General features: G+C 43.1%; 1 protein-coding gene across 1 annotated transcript in view; it reads left to right on the forward strand.

The window, feature by feature from the left end:
* Positions 1-20,257, forward strand: part of PRPH2 (peripherin 2) — a 38,926-nt gene that overhangs the window by 1,396 nt on the left and 17,273 nt on the right. The window lies entirely within an intron of this gene.

The raw sequence follows: 20,257 nt of genomic DNA on the forward strand, positions 1-20,257 counted from the left end.
GATTCTTCATATGGCCACCTAACCTATTCCAACCTTGTTCCATCGTCCTCCCTTGTAATGTGCAAGGTCCCTGTTCTTCATCCCCCTCTTCATAGTTTTTTTTTTAACTGGTCATGGTGGCATCTGCGTGAAAACAAAAAGTTGCATTGTCTGATTGGAGATAAGGATGTGTTTTTGACTGTGGAACAGACCATGGTTTCCAAGAAATGAGGTTGGACATTTTGCATTTTGGTCTATCTCTCGAGGTTGCCAGTTGACTTTGGAGCAAGTAACTTTTAGGAATTGTTTTTAACTTCAAATTATTGAATTTGGGTTAACCAAAAACTTCAAGTTTCACGCTTTTACATGGTTTTGTTTGTAACATAAAGGAAATATTCACAGGTGGCAGATTAGCTGCTGACATATCTGTGATTGTTCCATGGTACTGAAATCCATCTGCTCGTCGCCAAAAACTACAACATTTAGTTGAATTGAGCTGATCTTCCATAGCAGAAACTTCTTACACTACTCTGTTGAGTGTGAATGTTTGCTAAAGGCAACTTTCTATGGAAGAGATTTCCCATTTGTCCTTCATTTTTGGAATGAGATGAGGCAGACATGCACCCAATGGTAGATTGAGGGTGCTGAATTATTATAAGGGCACATGAGGGAAATGTCAACGGATCTAGGGACCTTAATCATATCAGCATTCACATTGAGGGATGCAAGGTCCATGGGTGTTCTGGAGATCAAACAGGCCCAGATCTTTTCTGGATGAAGAACTTAGAAAGCTGCTGGGTCTTGTAGTTAACCTCAATTGTGTAACTTATCAGGACCAATCATCTTAAATGTAGCAAGGCTGCCAATGAGGGGAAGTTGTTGATTTCAGCTGAATTGTTAAAGGTTTTTTTGCAGCTTGTAAAAATGGAGCAAATTAGAGGAAGTGGGTTAAATAAAAACAAAAACGATACTATATATAAGGTATTCTTCAATCACTTGCCATTCCAGCGGCTCTGGTGGTCCCTGCTGGCGTCTTCTTACTTTTTGCAGTGATCACATGTCATGTGACCTTGCAGCCAAACACTGGTCTCATAACATTCTACCCACATGTTAGCATCACCTCTGAGGCCATGGATGGTCTGCAGCAGGGACTCGCAGGGACCACCATGGCAGCAGTGATGAGGCAGCACGAATAAAGAGCTGAGTATATATTTTTTAATTTCTCCTGTTCCCTACTATTTGCTAATTTTTTTAAAAAAATTGTGAAAAACTCTTTCTCAGATGATTTCTCTGCAAATTTGGAGAGGTCCCCACCCATTGATTGGTATAGAAAATCCTAAAACTCAATCCCACCTTAGTACTAACAAATATTTATGATGAAGCAATTAGTGATGATCGAGTATGTTTCATTAACCCTGCTCGCTGGAAAGGGTTAATGAAACATACTCGATCATCACTAGAAGCAAGTAATGGCATTCATGTAAAAAAAATCTCTTCCAGTATCCTACTTGCCCTCTTACCTATAATACCTTACAAAAGAGGCTAGATAGTTCCCTCCTGTACAAAATGAGGGGCATGGAAATAATGGCGGCGAAGCTGTCACTTGATTTCTAGACAGTTACTTTTTATTACTTTGCAAACTTTGTTATCGTACACACAGGACACATTAATAAGATTTAGGTGTTTTTGTAAATCATCCCACAGGAAATACCGTAGACCCTAGTGGCAAAGTAATGGGCTGTCATTTGGTTAACCGGTAAGGTCTGCTGCTGCATCAGTCCCTTGGCCCACCAGAAGTTGCTATTGTGGTCAATGTGATCCTGCATGGATGCATTGGTTATCCTTGTGATTCATATTGCTATATGTCTATGACCAATATATGTAGTTATATCAGATTCACTGAAAAGTTTGTTGGTTAGGATACAGGCTCGGACTGGCCCACAGGAGAACAGGAGAATCTTCCGGTGGGCCCTTGTGCAGGAGTTGGCCATCACCCTCTTATAGGAGCAGTACTTGGCACAATACAGTTGAATCACTATGTACAAAGGCAGCATCTTTTTAATTCAACAATCAAGCCATTTTCTTGCTATAGAAATTAGTGAATGAGGATAAAGTCATATTTGAATGTAGCTAAAAAGTGGGGCCCTGGAGTTGATGTTACTGGTGGGCTCTTAGCATCCCTGTCTGACACTGTTAGGTTACCTCTGTTTTGAACTGTTTTTAACTTGAACCGAAGTTTGGTCATATTCAATGTAACTGTTGTGGGTGAGGGGTAAATTTTCTAATGTTTATTTATTTTAAACTCTTATATAGATCGATCATCACTGTTCCCATTGGGGCTCACAATATAGATTCCCTATCAGTTTGTCTTTGGAGTGTGGGAGGAAACCGGAGAACCTGGAGGAAACCCACGCAAACACAGGGGGGGAACATACAAACTCCTTGCATATGTTGTTCTTGGTGAAATTTGAACTCAGGACCCCAGCGTTGCAATGCAACAGTTTTAACCACTGAACCACCGTGCTGCCCACTGTACAGTGCTAACTACTGAGCCAACGTGTTGCCCATTGAATTTACATGTATTAATTATGCTGCAATATTATCTGTTACCACTTGATAGTTCTGATGTAGAAGTGGTGAAGAGGGGGGTATATAAAGAAGCTGCTCGCAGGAAGTGAATTGGAGGCAGAGATCCCTTGTAACCAAAGAGAGAAAAGAACAAGACTGGAGGCAGAGAGTGGTGCTGAAAAAAAGGGTCTGACAAAGGGGAGCTTCAAATGAGTCTGGAAAGAGTGCTGCATCTGTTTGTAGCAAAGTGGCGCAACAGGTCCCAACCCAGCTACTTTGGAACTTACCACCAATAATGTGAGGTCATGGACCACGGTGCTTGATGGCCCCACCATGCCAGGTCAGAGCAGTTGAGTGACGGACCTTGGCGTAGGTGTGAGTTTTGTGGCACTGAATAGCTGTGCCATAATGCTGTTGGACAGGGGCAATGTGAAGTCTTTGAAAACAGTGTTCTGCCACCAGAGGGGAGAAGGAGAATGTTGTTATATCATGTGAAGTGGCTGGAGCACCAATTGTTGGCCTATGTACCCATTGGACCTGGGCTTGTCCATTGTGATAGTGTTATTAGGCTGCAAGCTGGATCAAGAGTGCCTGTGTTAACGCTGTGTGATTGGTTAACTGTGTGAGAAGTGACAGAGCAGTATGGTGAAACCAGATCCATGTAATGTCACTGAGGAGTAGACGAAGAGTCGGGTGGTAGAATGTGTGTCTTGTCTGTGGGCTGCAGGGGTGTAACTATAGTGAGTGTGGCAAAACACAATGAGGTCAGAGTGGACTGCAGGGGTGTAACTATAGTGATTGTGGCAAACCATAGTGAGGTCAGAGCGCACTGCAGGGGTGTAACTATAGTGAGTGTGGCAAACCACAGTGAGGTCAGAGCGCACTGCAGGGGTGTAACTATAGTGAGTGTGGCAACCCATAGTAAGGTCAGAGTGGACTGCAGGGGTGTAACTATAGTGAGTGTGGCAAACCATAGTGAGGTCAGAGTGGACTGCAGGGGTGTGACTATAGTGAGTGTGGCAAACCATAGTGAGGTCAGAGCGCACTGCAGGGGTGTGACTATAGTGAGTGTGGCAAACCATAGTGAAGTCAGAGCGTACTGCAGGGGTGTAACTATAGTGAGTGTGGCAAACCATAGTGAGGTCAGAGTGGACTGCAGGGGTGTGACTATAGTGAGTGTGGCAAACCATAGTGAGGTCAAAGCGCACTGCAGGGGTGTGACTATAGTGAGTGTGGCAAACCATAGTGAGGTCAGAGCGCACTGCAGGGGTGTAACTATAGTGAGTGTGGCAAACCATAGTGAGGTCAGAGCGCACTGCAGGGGTGTAACTATAGTGAGTGTGGCAAACCATAGTGAGGTCAGAGCGCACTGCAGGGGTGTAACTATAGTGATTGTGGCAAACCATAGTGAGGTCAGAGTGGACTGCAGAGGTGTAACTATAGTGAGTGTGGCAAACCATAGTGAGGTCAGAGTGGACTGCAGGGGTGTGACTATAGTGAGTGTGGCAAACCATAGTGAGGTCAGAGCGCACTGCAGGGGTGTAACTGTAATGAGTGTGGGGGTTGCAATTACACCCAGGCCCTGGAGCCAGGGGGTCCCAAAGGGTCCCCTTGGCCCATATGAGAAGATCAATACTATTAAAGAAGTTGATTTTGATAGTTGAGGGTCTTGTTGTAGACCTTGTAGTTATGAGACTGGTGAAGTATGTGAAAGAAGGAGCAAGTGGCTTCTACATAGATAGTCTTATGGTCTGAATGTGTTCCTATCCTGTCAGCGAGTGGACTGGCTAAGAATGATAGGACATGATAACTGGGTCCCTGTAAAAGTGTCGTTAAAGAAGAAACTAGTGTTCTGTATGATCCAAGGTCTGTTAATATTGTCCTTTGGCACGTTAGTCACCCCGTGTGTAGTACTGTTATATGGGTATTGAATGAAAAAGTTAGTGAAGAATTGCTACATTATTCAACTTATTAATTAAGTTAACATCTGAAAGGTGATCTGATCTTTAGCTATAGGCTCCAGTCCCAGGTTCCAGCAGCTCCAGTTTGTGCCGGACAAAGGAAAGTGTTCCCTCTTTCAGCACTTGGTCAGAGTTGTGTATGAAGGAGGCTGTCAGACTGCTCATTTCGATAGCTAAGCTAACCCCCTTCATTGTCTGTTCATTGGCTGTTACTATATAGGTGGCTGAGTTAGCAAATGAAATTAGCATTGTGCCATGTAGTAACTTGGGGGTTATAGGATGTCTGGAGGTGCTGGGCAAGACAATGGGGAAAGACTGGTGCAAATCCACAAGTAGCACTTAAGCAGGCAGGCTGTGGGGAGGGAATATCATTTTAAAGATCAACAAGCAAAATCTTGCAGCAACTCTGGACACAATGCAACTTTCAGTGGACCAGTAAACAATTGGACAGTCCACAGATTCAGTGAGGGTCGGCTCGGAAAGAAACTAGGAAATTAAATTTAGCAACATTCAAGTATTTAGTTCCAATAAGGGTAATCTGCAACCTTCTCTGTGTGTTTGCCACCATCAAGCGTAAAAACTTCTGGTAACTTGGACACTTGGACCCTGATGGTTACGAGTGCCCATTATCCTCTTTCTCACATAAGAAGTCACTGGTACTGTAAATACCACTTGGTAAATTGGGACCATGTTACAGATTGTGCATTTGGGCACAAGAGCTTAAAGTTCCGCGTCTGATTGCTACATTCTGCAGTAATTTTTTAAGGCGATCGCTGCAACAATGTATACATGTAAATGTCTTGTGTGACATAAATTGGATATAAAAAAAAGTCTACACACCCCTATCAAAATGCCAGGGTTTTGGCATGCAAAAAAAAAAAAATCATCCCAAGAAAAATTATTTCAGAACTTTTTCCACCTTTAAAGAGAACCTGTCGCCAGAAAAAAACGCTATTAACCTGCATATATGAGGTTAATCTGCAGGTTAATAGCAGTACCAACCTGCCCGGCCCCGCACTTAGACGAACGCTGCAGGGAGGTTCCCTTTAATGTCACACATAATCTGTACAATTCAATTAAAATATAAACTGAAATCTATTCAGGTGGAAATTTATGGTTGCATAAATATGCACACCCTTGAACTAATAATTTGTAGAAGTCCCATTTGAATTTATGACAGAATTCATTTTTTTGGGCAAAAGTCTATCAACATGGCACCTATATTGGCAATCTTTGCTCACTCTTCCTTGCAGTAGCTCCAGATCTGTCAGATTGCGGGGGCATCTCCTGTGTACAGCGCCCTCTTCGGGTCATGCACAGATTTTCAATTGGATCCAAGTATGGGCTTTGGCTGGGCCATTCATAAACTTTGATCTTCCTCTAGTGAAGTCACTGTTTTGTTGATTTAGAGGTATGCTTATGGTTGTTGTCACGCTGAGAGGTGAAATTCCTATTCATGTTTAACTTTTTAGCAGAGGCCTGAAGGTTTTGTTGCAAAATTGACTGATATTTGGAACTGTTCATAATTCCCTCTACCTTGGCTACAGCCCCAGTTCCAGCAGTTGAAAAACAGACCAAAAGCACAATGCTGCCTCCACCATGCTACACAAAGGGTATGGTGTTTTGTTGGTGATGCGCAGTGTTGGCTTTGCATAAAACATACCTTTTAGAATTATGGACAAAAAGTTTAACCTTAGTCTCATCAGACCATAACACATTTTCTCACATGCTTTTGGCAGACTTGATGCAGGTTTTGGCAAAGCACAACCAGGTTTGGATATTTTTCTGTGTAAGGAAAGGCTTTTGCCTTGCCTCCCTAACCAACAGACATATGAAGAATATGGTAGATTGTTGCCACATGCAATACACAGACAGTACTTTCCAGAAATTTATGCAGTTCCTTTAATGTTGCTGTAGGCTTCTTGGCAGCCTCCTTGACCAATTTTATTTTTGTCTTTTTAGCAATTTTTGAAGGACGTCCAGTTCTAGGTAACGTCACTATTGTGTCAATTTAAGTCACTTCTTGGTGACTGTCTTCACCATGTTCCATGGTAAATCTAATGCCATGGAAACATTTTTTTTATCCTTCTCCAGACTGATAACATTTAACAATGAGATCCCTTTGCTGTGTTGTAAGCTGTTTATGGATCATGGCTTTTGCAGTCAAATACAACTAAAAATTGCGGGAAAATCCTACTAGAACAGCTAAAATTTATTTGGAGTTAATCAGAATCACTGTAAATGATGGCAGTTGTGTACTGACCAATCACATTTACTATGAGTGTAAATGTGATTGGCTCATTCTGATCACAACCACATCTCCAATTATAATCACACTTATGCAACCACATTATTTTAGTTTTGTTATTTTTTTCTCCCCCAAAATGATTTCAGTTTGTTTATCAATGGATTTGTACATATTATAAATGACATTAATGGTGGAAAATATTCTGAAATGATTCTTCTTGGTTTGATATTTTACATGACAAAAAACTGACATTTTAACAGGAATGCGTAGACTTTTTACATCCACTGTATTAAGCTTTAGTTATATATAATGTGTTGTGTTGAGTGTTATATAGTCATATACTATGTACAGTATTATCTGTATCCATATGTTCACTTTTTTGGCCACTTTGCGTACCTGATGGATATTACAAAGTCCTGCTGTATAAATAGGGGTATGGCAATCCGAGGCTCGAGAAGACGCTGGTGACGATACGCTGCGTAAGCAGAAGACATGCTTCCAGGTTATATATAGCCCAGAGCTGGCTTATTAGCTCACTATTATCCATGTTTAAGGATTGGAACCCTGCAGGTTAATCCATCAGAAAAAAAACACTCTCCATCTAAGCACAACGACCAGATAATGTAGAGAAAATCCTTAGCGCCATACCAGTAGTTCTGTGTTGCTGCATGCTCCATAAAACTAATATTCAAATTGTTATGTCCTTCTTGTCTGGCCATAGATATGGAGATTTTCCCTTGAGGCAAATAATGATAAACCTGTCTAATTTGGGTCAGGAGATCCATGGATAGTCCGTACATTGTGGTCCTTGCTCGGACCGAGTTTCACGGACATCTGCATGAGCTCTACATAGTTACATAGTTACATAGTTTATAAGGCCGAAAAAAGACAAGCGTCCATCGAGTTCAGCCTATTTCTTGTGCACTGCAGCTATTCCGCAGCGTTGATCCAGGGGAAGGCAAAAAAAACCCCATGCAGTATAGGCCAATTTACATCATTGAGGAAAAATTCACTTCCCGACTCCAATCTGGCAGTCAGATTAAATCCCTGGATTAATTAACTATCACTAAGCATAAGATGTAATTTTATTGTTCTCAAGAAAGGCGTCCAGGCCTCTCTTGAACTCATTAAGTGAGTTGGACATCACCACTTCCTCTCCCAGAGAGTTCCAGAGTCTCACGGCTCTGACCGTAAAGCAGAGGTCCCCAACCGCCGGTCCGCGGACCAGGACCGGGCCGTTGGGGTTTTTCAGCCGGTCCGCGGGGAGAGGGGGCCCCTCCAGCCTCCAGCAGGGCCGCCATCAGGGCATGACTGCCCTGACTCCAGTATGGGGCCCGGCCGGTAGGAGCCCCCTCGGAGCCCCCCTCTTGTGCGTCTCTCTCCTCATGGGGCCCCCGGCCGCATGCTAAGCGCCGGGTCCGGGACATCTTAGCGCTGCGCTGCTGCGGCAGCACCTTCATGATTCCCCTGACTTCCGGTCATGTGACGGCGCCGTCACATGGCCGGAAGTCAGGAGAACCTGGTGTCAGCGATTTGGACGAGCGCCAGGATTCTGCAGGGATCGCATGGGGGTAAGTATAACAAGTTTTATTTTTTTTTAAATACAATTAACTAGGAGTGGGGGGAATGGGAGATGCACATGGGGGGAGGGGAGAGATGAGAGATGCACATGGGGGAGGGGAGAGATGAGAGATCCACATGGGGGGGAGGGGAGAGATGAGAGATGCACATGGGGGAGGGGAGAGATGAGAGATGCACATGGGGGAGGGGAGAGATGAGAGATCCACATGGGGGGAGGGGAGAGATGAGAGATGCACATGGGGGGAGGGGAGAGATGAGAGATGCACATGGGGGAGGGGAGAGATGAGAGATGCACATGGGAGGGAGGGGAGAGATGAGAGATGCACGGGGGGGTGAGAGATGCACGGGGGGGTGAGAGATGCACGGGGGGGATGAGAGATGCATGGGGGGTGGATGAGAGATGCACGGGGGGTGAGAGATGCACGGGGGGGATGAGAGATGCACGGGGGGTGGATGAGAGATGCACGGGGGGGTGAGAGATGCACGGGGGGGATGAGAGATGCACGGAGGGGATGAGAGATGCACGGGGGGTGGATGAGAGATGCACGGAGGGGGATGAGAGATGCACGGGGGTGAGCTGCACATGGGGGGGTGAGAGATGCACATGGGGGGGTTATGTTTACATAACTTTGTTGCCTTATGAAGGGCGGGGGGGCCCCCAAAAATTTCTTGCACAGGGGCCCACTACAGTCTGTGTCCGCCCCTGGGATGAAGTAAATGCAGCTGAACAGCAGCTGTCAGGACAGCTGCCCTGTCCTGCTGCAGGGCGTGATGGGGCCTCAGTGATGCGGCTCCTGGCACAGCACATTATGTGGGGCTCCTGGCATAGCTCCTGGCGGGGACCTGGTCTACACTATATGATAAGTATGCACTAAACTCCAAATCCCTCCATTACCCCGCCCCCATATGACCAAAGCCCCGCCCACCCCACCCCCTCCTTGCTGGGCCATGGAAAAATGATCTTGCTTCAAGCCGGTCCCTGGTGCAAAAAAGGTTGGGGACCACTGCCATAAAGAATCCCCTTCTATGCTGGTGCAGGAACCTCCTTTCCTCCAGACGCATAGTGTGCCCCCTCGTCTTTGTCACCATCCTTGGTATAAACAGGTCATGGGAGAGATCTCTGTACTGCCCCCTGATGTATTTATACATGTTTATGAGGTCTCCCCTAAGCCTTCTCTTTTCCAACGTAAATAGGCCTAATTTTGACAACCTCTCTGGGTATTCTCTGGGTCCACTCTAAGCTGGGTGGACACAGGGAGTGTCTTTTACTTACTCAGCTATGTATTCTGCTATTTGCTATCCTGTAAGAAACACCTGAATTTATACATAGAATATCTATATTCACCAGGACTATAAAAAAAATTAAAGATTGCTGAAAATCACAAACTTTGCATTTCTTATTCTCACCAGATGTAAAATGAATGGCAAAAACTTTTAAGTTGGAGTTACTTCTCTAATAATACCCAAAAAGTGCAGGATCGGTAAATGTTGGCGTACATTTTATTTCACAGTATATAAAAGCATCATCCAATGGAGGGACACTGTAAAGAAATTTTTACAATGAGAATGAATGGCCAACGTATGCCAATATATAGCATACATTGGGAATACTCGCGATCTTAACCTATGATATCGGTGTAAAATGAAATTCTAACTTAGCACGATCATCTTGTTTATTTGGTTGAGACATCAATATGTGGTTTGCATTTTGGAATAATGAGAAAGTCATGTGACTATTTTAGTGATGTTTTAATAAAGTTTGCTTTCAGTGCTATGATGAAGCCTTGATTCTGTGGCGAAACAATAGCTGCTGTTTCTTTCTAAGTCTATGTAGCACAATACTAGATAGAATAAGTTGTGTTCATTTTTTGGCAGAAATTACTTTTATTTCACAATTTTCCATCATTTCCATGGTATTGTCATTTGGATCATTTTCGCATTTCTGCAGGGAGGCCCTTGGTAGGGTTCCCCATGACAGTATCGGGTGGACAGTATTGGTGGAATGCAGCAAGTAAAGGCATAGTTGTGAGTAGGTGAGAACACAGGATTAGTCAGATTTGTGAAAAACAAGCTTACAGGTTTGTCAGAATTCACAGAGGAGAGCAAAAGCCATGTGACAAAACCAGGGATGAGACAAAAGATAAGGTCAAAGTCAAGATCTAAAGGAACCCATACAACTGACATACTGTAACTGTTGAGTGAACGCTCGTTTGGCCAACATCCATCAATCACAGCTGTTGGTGCCCTGTTCTGCCCATCATGGGAGAAAAAGGCCCGGATTGACTGTTGCTAGTACCCTCAGCTCTCTGGTAAACAGCAAGATGCAGGGATCAGGGAAGGCCCTCAGTCCCGATTACTGCTAAAACTAATGTGCGCAGCTTCTGTACAGGTTGGGAGGGCGAGGCCCACCTGAGGATCCACCGATTCCAAGATAGACCAGTCAGAGCCTGATTACAGAAGTAGATTATAGGGGACACAGCAGGGGGCCCCTCTGAGCCTGGGAGCCCTGGGCAACTGCCAATCTGCCCTCCCCGCCCCATAACACTGACCCTGCATCTATCTATCTTGACTTCCCGTCTACACATGAACACTCTGGTCATATGACCAGGGTATGAATTATTAAAGACTATAGTGATACTGATGTTAGTTTTAAAGCACAGTCAAAAGTCCTGAAAATTCTGCAATGTACGAGTCTCACTAAAAAAAATATGTATTTTTTTTAGCTGGCGTAAATGCCGGTATTCTCCTGAATCCGGCATTGTTTTTATTTTGTTCCTGCGCCTCTTCATTGCTGAGATATGCCCCCCTCTTTTCTGTATGTAGATCTAATTTGGTAAGTCAACTACGAGTGGTCCTTAACCCTTCTTTGTGGGCGTCTTAATGATGGCTATGGCCACTTGGCTAAAAAGACTGGATTTATATGCAGGGAAAAGGTGTCGCCATATCTCAAGAACCGAGCGTCGCAGAAACAAAAAATATATAACACCAGATTTAGACGAACAGCAACATTTACAAAAGGTAAAAAATGGCATATTCATGGTGATTGACAAGTTCTCTTCAAGGTGCCCAAACAGAGTAGGTAATTATGATCTTAAGTCCTCAATAACAGCAGGATCTACTGACCATCTAATGTGCATGGGGGCCGCCAGGGAAAAGAAGGTGTGAGGAGCTGGCCACTTACTTAAGACTACTGGACCAATGCACATAGAGCGGAGTCCATGGCTCTAAGGTATGCAGACTTTTTCCAGCACGGAGCACTGGTTCCATTGATTTTATTATTGTGTTTTATTAGTGATTTGCTTGCTGTGTTTTTATTAGTAATTTGCTTGCTCATCAGTTCAGCCTGCTTCCATTCAGTAACCGTATCTCAGGGGCCTTAAGCCATTGTTCTGACAGCCACTAGGCCCATTGGGTGGATGGGGAGAGTAGACCCAGTGGAGCCATCACCACAGGGAGTCTCACATACAGTCTCAGGTGATGGGTTCAGCCTGAGAAAAAAATACCTTCACTAATGCTCACTTAGCTTTGGGGGGGAAGGGTGTGAACACTTCTGCCCATTAAGGGGGCTGAACCCAGTGAGGAGAAAAATAAGTCACATTTCTAGTCAGAGGTGAACTTGAGTGGGTTTCACATGCTGCGGTTGTGATATCTGTAGTCTGGAGGAGCATAGGCAGTGACTGCCGATATACCGGCGGGAGATACCAAAAGCTGTGGGCCAACCAAAAGTTGGGAGACAGTGGGTATCATCTGGTACGGGGGCAGTGGAACTACCGGTCCCTGGTTTGAAACGCATTTTGGCCATTTACCTGGCATTGCTGACGGAAGGAATAAAACTAATTGCGTTGTTAACCTGCCTAGTTGATTATTAAAATCCACAACCGCACATCTTCACAGAAGGATTGGCCATGTTGGATATCAACATAACTAAGGATTCATTTTCTCCATTTGTCCTATTGAAAACACACGTACACTCGGCAAAACCAATCGTGCAGGGAGGAATATCTGTCGACAAACAAGAGTCCACAGCTACCTAAAGTATATGATTTAGCTTGAGTTATTCTGAAAGTTTATTGCAAATTTTACATCTGGGTCAATGTTCTTAATGCTTTTATACAATAATTCAAGCTATGGGTGATTGTTTTTTTTTTCCAAACATAAACTACGGTCATGACAAGGTGGAAGCACATACAGTACAGACCAAAAGTTTGGACACACCTTCTCATTTAAAGATTTTTCTGTATTTTCATGACTTTGAAAATTGTACATTCACACTGAAGGCATCAAAACAATGAATTAACACATGTGGAATTATATACTTAACAAAAAAGTGTGAAACAACTGAAAATATATCTTATATTCTAGGTTCTTCAAAGTAGCCACCTTTTGCTTTGATGACTGCTTTGCACACTCTTGGCATTCTCTTGATGAGCTTCAAGAGGTAGTCACCGGAAATGGTTTTCACTTCACAGGTGTGCCCTGTCAGGTTTAATAAGTGGGATTTCTTGCCTTATAAATGGGGTTGGGACCATCAGTTGTATTGTGCAGAAGTCAGGTGGATACACAGCTGATAGTCCTACTGAATAGACTGTTAGAATTTGTATTATGGCAAGAAAAAAGCAGCTAAGTAAAGAAAAACGATTGGCCATCATTACTTTAAGAAATGAAGGTCAGTCAGTGCGAAAAATTGGGAAAACTTTGAAAGTGTCCCCAAGTGCAGTCGCAAAAACCATCAAGCGCTACAAAGAAACTGGCTCACATGAGGACCGCCCCAGGAAAGGAAGACCAAGAGTCACCTCTGCTTCTGAGGATAAGTTTATCCGAGTCACCAGCCTCAGAAATCGCAGGTTAACAGCAGCTCAGATTAGAGACCAGGTCAATGCCACACAGAGTTCTAGCAGCAGACACATCTCTACAACAACTGTTAAGAGGAGACTTTGTGCAGCAGGCCTTCATGGTAAAATAGCTGTTAGGAAACCACTGCTAAGGACAGGCAACAAGCAGAAGAGACTTGTTTGGGCTAAAGAACACAAGGGATGGACATTAGACCAGTGGAAATCTGTGCTTTGCTCTGATGAGTCCAAATTTGAGATCTTTGGTTCCAACCACCGTGTCTTTGTGCGATGCAGAAAAGGTGAACGAATGGACTCTACATGCCTGGTTCCCAGCGTGAAGCATGGAGGAGGAGGTGTGATGGTGTGGGGGTGCTTTGCTCGTGACACTGTTGGGGATTTATTCAAAATTGAAGGCATACTGAACCAGCATGGCTACCACAGCATCTTGCAGCGGCATGCTATTCCATCCGGTTTGCCTTTAGTTGGACCATTATTTATTTTTCAACCGCACAATGACCCCAAACACACCTCCAGGCTGTGTAAGGGCTATTTGACCAAGACGGAGAGTGATGGGGTGCTACGCCAGATGACCTGGCCTCCACAGTCACCAGACCTGAACCCAATCAAGATGGTTTGGGGTGAGCTGGACCGCAGAGTGAAGGCAAAAGGGCCAACAAGTGCTAAGCATCTCTGGGAACTCCTTCAAGATTGTTGGAAGACCATTTCCGGTGACCACCTCTTGAAGCTCATCAAGAGAATGCCAAGAGTATGCAAAGCAGTCATCAAAGCAAAAGGTGGCTACTTTGAAGAACCTAGAATATAAGACATATTTTCAGTTGTTTCACACTTTTTTGTTAAGTATATAATTCCACATGTGTTAATTCATAGTTTTGATGCCTTCAGTGTGAATGTACAATTTTCAAAGTCATGAAAATACAGAAAAATCTTTAAATGAGAAGGTGTGTCCAAACTTTTGGTCTGTACTGTATATGCTATACGGGAATGACTATCATGTGCCTCATTTATGCCCAAATCTATTTATTTTCCTTTCCCCAATATTCTATTTCTACACTCCTATGCTGCCTAAGATCAGGTACAGGGCCGAGATCAAAGGAAGAGGAGCCAAAGTGGGTGGAAAGAATATGGACTGTGTCTTTCTATGACGTAATGGTGACTATGAGACAATGGATACATAACTACTAAGCGGCTCGGTCACATGTTTGCCGATCAGCAGTCATTTAATCGCCTGTTTACAGAGGTTGACTGCGCTTATGATGCTCATTAATAGATCGATAGGGTATGTACAGGCTTTTAATGTCCTCAGTAGCACGTTAACTCCATATGATGTGCCGCCGAGAATGATGATTATGCAAGCCAAAAGATCGTTTCAGTTCGACAAACAAATGTTTTGATCTTTTGTTGGGTGATATGCAGCCGTTTTACAAAGCATGATTATCAGGATACATTCCTAAAAATGCTATTTCCTGATAAATGTGCAGTGTAGATGCATCCTTAGTGATTGCCGTGGATGAAGGGACGACAGAAATAAGATAGATGTCACCTTTAGAGAGGAGTGTGGCCACATTCTAAGATTCTTTGGAGAATGCTGAAGTTTCTTGATTTCACCCTGGCATCAGGTTACTTTTACCCTAGATCTGCTATGTACCAGGTTACTTTTACCCTAGATCGGCTATGTACCAGGTAACTTTTACCCTAGATCGGCTATGTACCAGGTTACTTTTTCTTTAGTTCACTAAACAACTCCATTCCTGTTTTTGAGATACATACGCCAAACCTATTAATGTCCAGTAGAGATGAGTGAGCGTGCTTGGATATAGTGCTATCCGAGCATGCTTGGGTTTTTATCCGAGTAGCTCTGGCATGCTCGGGTGTTATCCGAGTAGCTCTGGAATGTTCGGGTGTTATCCGAGTCGCTCTGGCGTGCTCGGATAATATGTTCGAGTCCCTGCAGCTGCATGTATTGCGGCTGTTAGACAGGCGCAACACATGCTTGTTTGTTAAGCAATCCCCGTATGTATTGCAGCTGTCTAAAAGCCGCGACACATGAAGCTGCAGGGACTCGAGCATATTATCCGAGCACACCGGAGGTACTCGGATAACACTATATCCAAGCACGCTCGCTCATCTCTAATACCCAGTTTAATTGTTGGCAAATCACAACTCTGCTACATGCCAAAAATATTGTTCTCCTGGCTGCAAGCAGTGTAGAGCACCTTGCCATCTGCTTTTTTCCCCATTTATTTCCCCATCCTCTTCCTTGATTCACAGCTCTGGCTTACAGGAGACAAAGGATGTAGGAGACATACAGTACAGACCAAAAGTTTGGACACACCTTGTCATTTAAAGATTTTTCTTTATTTTCATGACTATGAAAATTGTACATTCACACTGAAGGCATCAAAACTATGAATTAACACATGTGGAATTATATACTTAACAAAAAAGTGTGAAACAACTGGAAATATGTCTTATATTCTAGGTTCTTCAAAGTAGCCACCTTTTGCTTTGATGACTGCTTTGCACACTCTTGTTGGCCCTTTTGCCTTCACTCAGCGGTCCAGCTCACCCCAAACCATCTTGATTGGGTTCAGGTCTGGTGACTGTGGAGGCCAGGTCATCTGGCGTAGCACCCCATCACTCTCCTTCTTGGTCAAATAGCCCTTACACAGCCTGGAGGTGTGTTTGGGGTCATTGTCCTGTTGAAAAATAAATGATGGTCCAACTAAACGCAAACCGGATGGAATAGCATGCCGCTGCAAGATGCTGTGGTAGCCATGCTGGTTCAGTATGCCTTCAATTTTGAATAAATCCCCAACAGTGTCACGAGCAAAGCACCCCCACACCATCACACCTCCTCCTCCATGCTTCACGGTGGGAACCAGGCATGTAGAGTCCATCCGTTCACCTTTTCTGTGTCGCTCAAAGACACGGTGGTTGGAACCAAAGATCTCAAATTTGGACTCATCAGACCAAAGCACAGATTTCCACTGGTCTAATGTCCATTCCTTGTGTTCTTTAGCCCAAACAAGTCTCTTCTGCTTGTTGCCTGTCCGTAGCAGTGGTTTCCTAGCAGCTATTTTACCATGAAGGCCCGCTGCACAAAGTCTCCTCTTAACAGTTGTTGTAGAGATGTGTCTGCTGCTAGAACTCTGTGTGGCATTGACCTGGTCTCTAATCTGAGCTGCTGTTAACCTGCGATTTCTGAGGCTGGTGACTCGGATAAACTTATCCTCAGAAGCAGAGATGACTCTTGGTCTTCCTTTCCTGAGGCGGTCCTCATGTGTGCCAGTTTCTTTGTAGCGCTTGATGGTTTTTGCAACTGCACTTGGGGACACTTTCAAAGTTTTCCCAATTTTTCGTACTGACTGACCTTCATTTCTTAAAGTAATGATGGCCAATCGTTTTTCTTTACTTAGCTGCTTTTTTCTTGCCATAATACAAATTCTAACAGTCTATTCAGTAGGACTATCAGCTGTGTATCCACCAGACTTCTGCACAACACAATTGATGGTCCCAACTCCATTTATAAGGCAAGAAATCCCACTTATTAAACCTGACAGGGCACACCTGTGAAGTGAAAACCATTTCCGGTGACTACCTCTTGAAGCTCATCAAGAGAATGCCAAGAGTGTGCAAAGCAGTCATCAAAGCAAAAGGTGGCTACTTTGAAGAACCTAGAATATAAGACATATTTTCAGTTGTTTCACAGTTTTTTGTTAAGTATATAATTCCACATGTGTTAATTCATAGTTTTGATGCCTTCAGTGTGAATGTACAATTTTCATAGTCATGAAAATACAGAAAAATCTTTAAATGAGAAGGCGTGTCCAAACTTTTGGTCTGTACTGTATGTTAGAGATGAATATAATGAATCTAGGTTTTCCTGCATCAGGGGCAAAAATTAATTTTGGCGCCACCCTTCTATACACAGCTTAAGCAGTAGGAGTAGTCATCTTGTGACCGCTCACATGCGATTTGCATAGTCATGTTACCACGAGCTGCTCTTCCTAATTCTAGCAATATTCAGTGAAAAACTACAGCTGTTTCATCGAGAGAAGCAGGAAGAGAAGCTAGTTGGCATGTGACCATAATTATGAAAATCGCATATAAGTGGTACCGAAAAGCAGAGCTGAATACTGACAGTAAATATATTACATGCTGTTAATATTTGGCATGGTACAGTGCTTAATTTTTGAATTAATACTAACATAAATACAGATGTAGCAACCCTTAATTTGTCAGACGGCACAATACTTTAACATAGCTATGTGTCACGTTATCTGACAGGTTATGGATTGCTACATGTGTACAGGATCAGAACCAATAACAGTAGATGAATACATAGCCATAACCACAATCAGTACAGGAATACATCATTAGAACCACCATCAGTACAGGAATACATCACAAGAACCATTATCTGTACAGGAATACATCATAAGAACCATCATCAGTATAGGAATACATTACCAGAATCATCATCAGTACAGGAAAACAACACCAGAACCACCATCAGTACATGAGTACATCACTAGAACTACTATCTGTACATAAATACATCGCCAGAACCACAATCAGTAAATAACAAGAACTAAGGGATATATCACAAAAACCATCATCAGTGATCAGAGAAAGAAAAAAAGAAATACTGAAAAGGTGTCCACCAAGAGGTACAGGACAATGAATTTTATTAAACACCATATAACTCCACGATTGAAAACAATTAAGACCATGACAACCCCATAGATATGTATAAATCACTGTACAACAATGAAATGCAACAATAATAAATATATAACATATATATGTAAGACCTCTCTAAGTTGAAATATACAGTCATGGCCAAAAGTTTTGAGAATGACACCAAAATTATATTTTCACATGATCTGCTGGCCTCTGGTTTTTATTAGTGTTTGTCTGATGTTTATATCACATACAGAAATATAATTGCAATCATATTATGAGTACCAATAGGTTATATTGACAGTTAGAATGAGTTAATGCAGCAAGTCAATATTTGCAGTGTTGCCCCTTCTTCTTCAAGACCTCTGAAATTCTCCCTGGCATGCTCTCAAACAACTTTTGGACCAAATCCTGACTGATAGCAGTCCATTCTTGCATAATCAATGCTTGCATTTTGCCAGAATTTGTTGGTTTTTGTTTGTCCACCCGTCTCTTGATGATTGACCACAAGTTCTCAATGGGATTAAGATCTGGGGAGTTTCCAGGCCATGGACCCAAAATCTCTATGTTTTGTTCCATGAGCCATTTTGTTATCACCTTTGCTTTATGGCAAGGTGCTCCATCATGCTGGAAAAGGCATTTTTGGGCGCCAAACTGCTCTTGGACCGTTGGGAGAAGTTGCTCTTGGAGGACATTCTGGTACCATTCTTTATTCATGGCTGTGTTTTTAGGCAAGACTGTGAGTGAGCTGATTCCCTTGGCTGAGAAGCAACCTCACACGTGAATGGTTTCAGGATGCTTTACAGTTGGCATGAGACAAGACTGGTGGTAGCGCTCACCTCTTCTTCTCCGAATAAGCTGTTTTCCAGATGTCCCAAACAATCGAAAAGGGGATTCATCAGAGAAAATGACTTTGCCCCAGTCCTCAGCAGTCCACTCCCTGTACCTTTTGCAGAATATCAGTCGGTCCCTGATGTTTTTTCTGGAGAGAAGTGGCTTCTTTGCTGCCCTCCTTGAAACCAGCCCTTGCTCAAAGAGTCTCCGCCTCACAGTGCGTGCAGAAGCACTCACACCAGCCTGCTGCCATTCGTGAGCAAGCTCGGCACTGCTGGTAGTCCGATCCCGCAGCTGAAACAGTTTTAAGATACGGTCCTGGCGCTTGCTGGTCTTTCTTGGGCGCCCTGGAGCCTTTTTGACAACAATGGAAGCTCTCTCCTTGAAGTTCTTGATGATGCGATAGATTGTTGACTGAGGTGCAATCTTTGTAGCTGCGATACTCTTCCCTGTTGGGCCATTTTTGTGCAGTGCAATGATTGCTGCACGTGTTTCTTTAGAGATAACCATGGTTAACTGAAGAGAAACAATGATACCAAGAACCAGCCTCCTTTTAAAGTGTCCAGTGATGTCATTCTTACTTAATCATGACTGATTGATCGCCAGCCCTGTCCTCATCAACACCCAGACCTGTGTTAATGGATCAATCACTAAAACGATGTTAGCAGCTCCTTTTAAGGCAGGACTGCAATGATGTTGAAATGTGTTTTGGGGGTTAAAGTTCATTTTCTGGGCAAATATTGACTTTGCAAGTACAGTAATTGCTGTTAAGCTGATCACTCTTTGACATTCAGGAGTATATGCAAATTGCCATTACAAAAAATGAAGCAGTAAACTTTGGAAAAATTACTATTTGTCTCATTTTCAATACTTTTGGCCATGACTGTATGCAATCAATAACATACCAATATGACCATAGAGGCACTAATGGGTCTTTGAGTAAAATAGATAATAATAGTCAAGGTCAAAACCATATGATATTATATTCCAAAGTATACTGTAAGAAGTTAAATATGTCTGAACATGTAGTAAGTACTCAAACCATAAACAAGCAATTTCAACAGCCCTGATCAGGAATATAGATATAAACATATATAGAGAGCACCAGAAAAGTGCTAATAGCGAAATCAGTCAGCAAGTGTGCATGCATGCAACTGTAAAAAAGTATGCATAAAGGATAACGCAAATAAGAGTTGGTATCCAAATCACATGGAAAATAATCAATAGCATATTTCAAGACCCATGGCTCCAAGGAGGGACCAATGGGTATCGCTGAAAAACAGAGCAGCTTCCTCAGAGGAGAAGAGTTCAGATGGCACAATGCTTGTCAGATGGCACAATACTTTAACTTAGCTATGTGTCACATTATCTGACAGATCATGGATTGCTACATGTGTGCACTATCAGAGCGAATAACAGTACATGAATACATCACCATAACCACTATCAGTACAGGAATACATCAATAGAATCACAATATACAATTGTATTGCATGAACCTACAACTCTCAGTATACTCTTAACAAAGTTAAGGTGATACTGAGAGATGT

This window comes from Phyllobates terribilis, unplaced genomic scaffold, assembly GCF_046119375.1.
Source record: "Phyllobates terribilis strain yellow unplaced genomic scaffold, ASM4611937v1 Scaffold_3__8_contigs__length_932513732, whole genome shotgun sequence".
NCBI lineage: Eukaryota > Metazoa > Chordata > Amphibia > Anura > Dendrobatidae > Phyllobates > Phyllobates terribilis.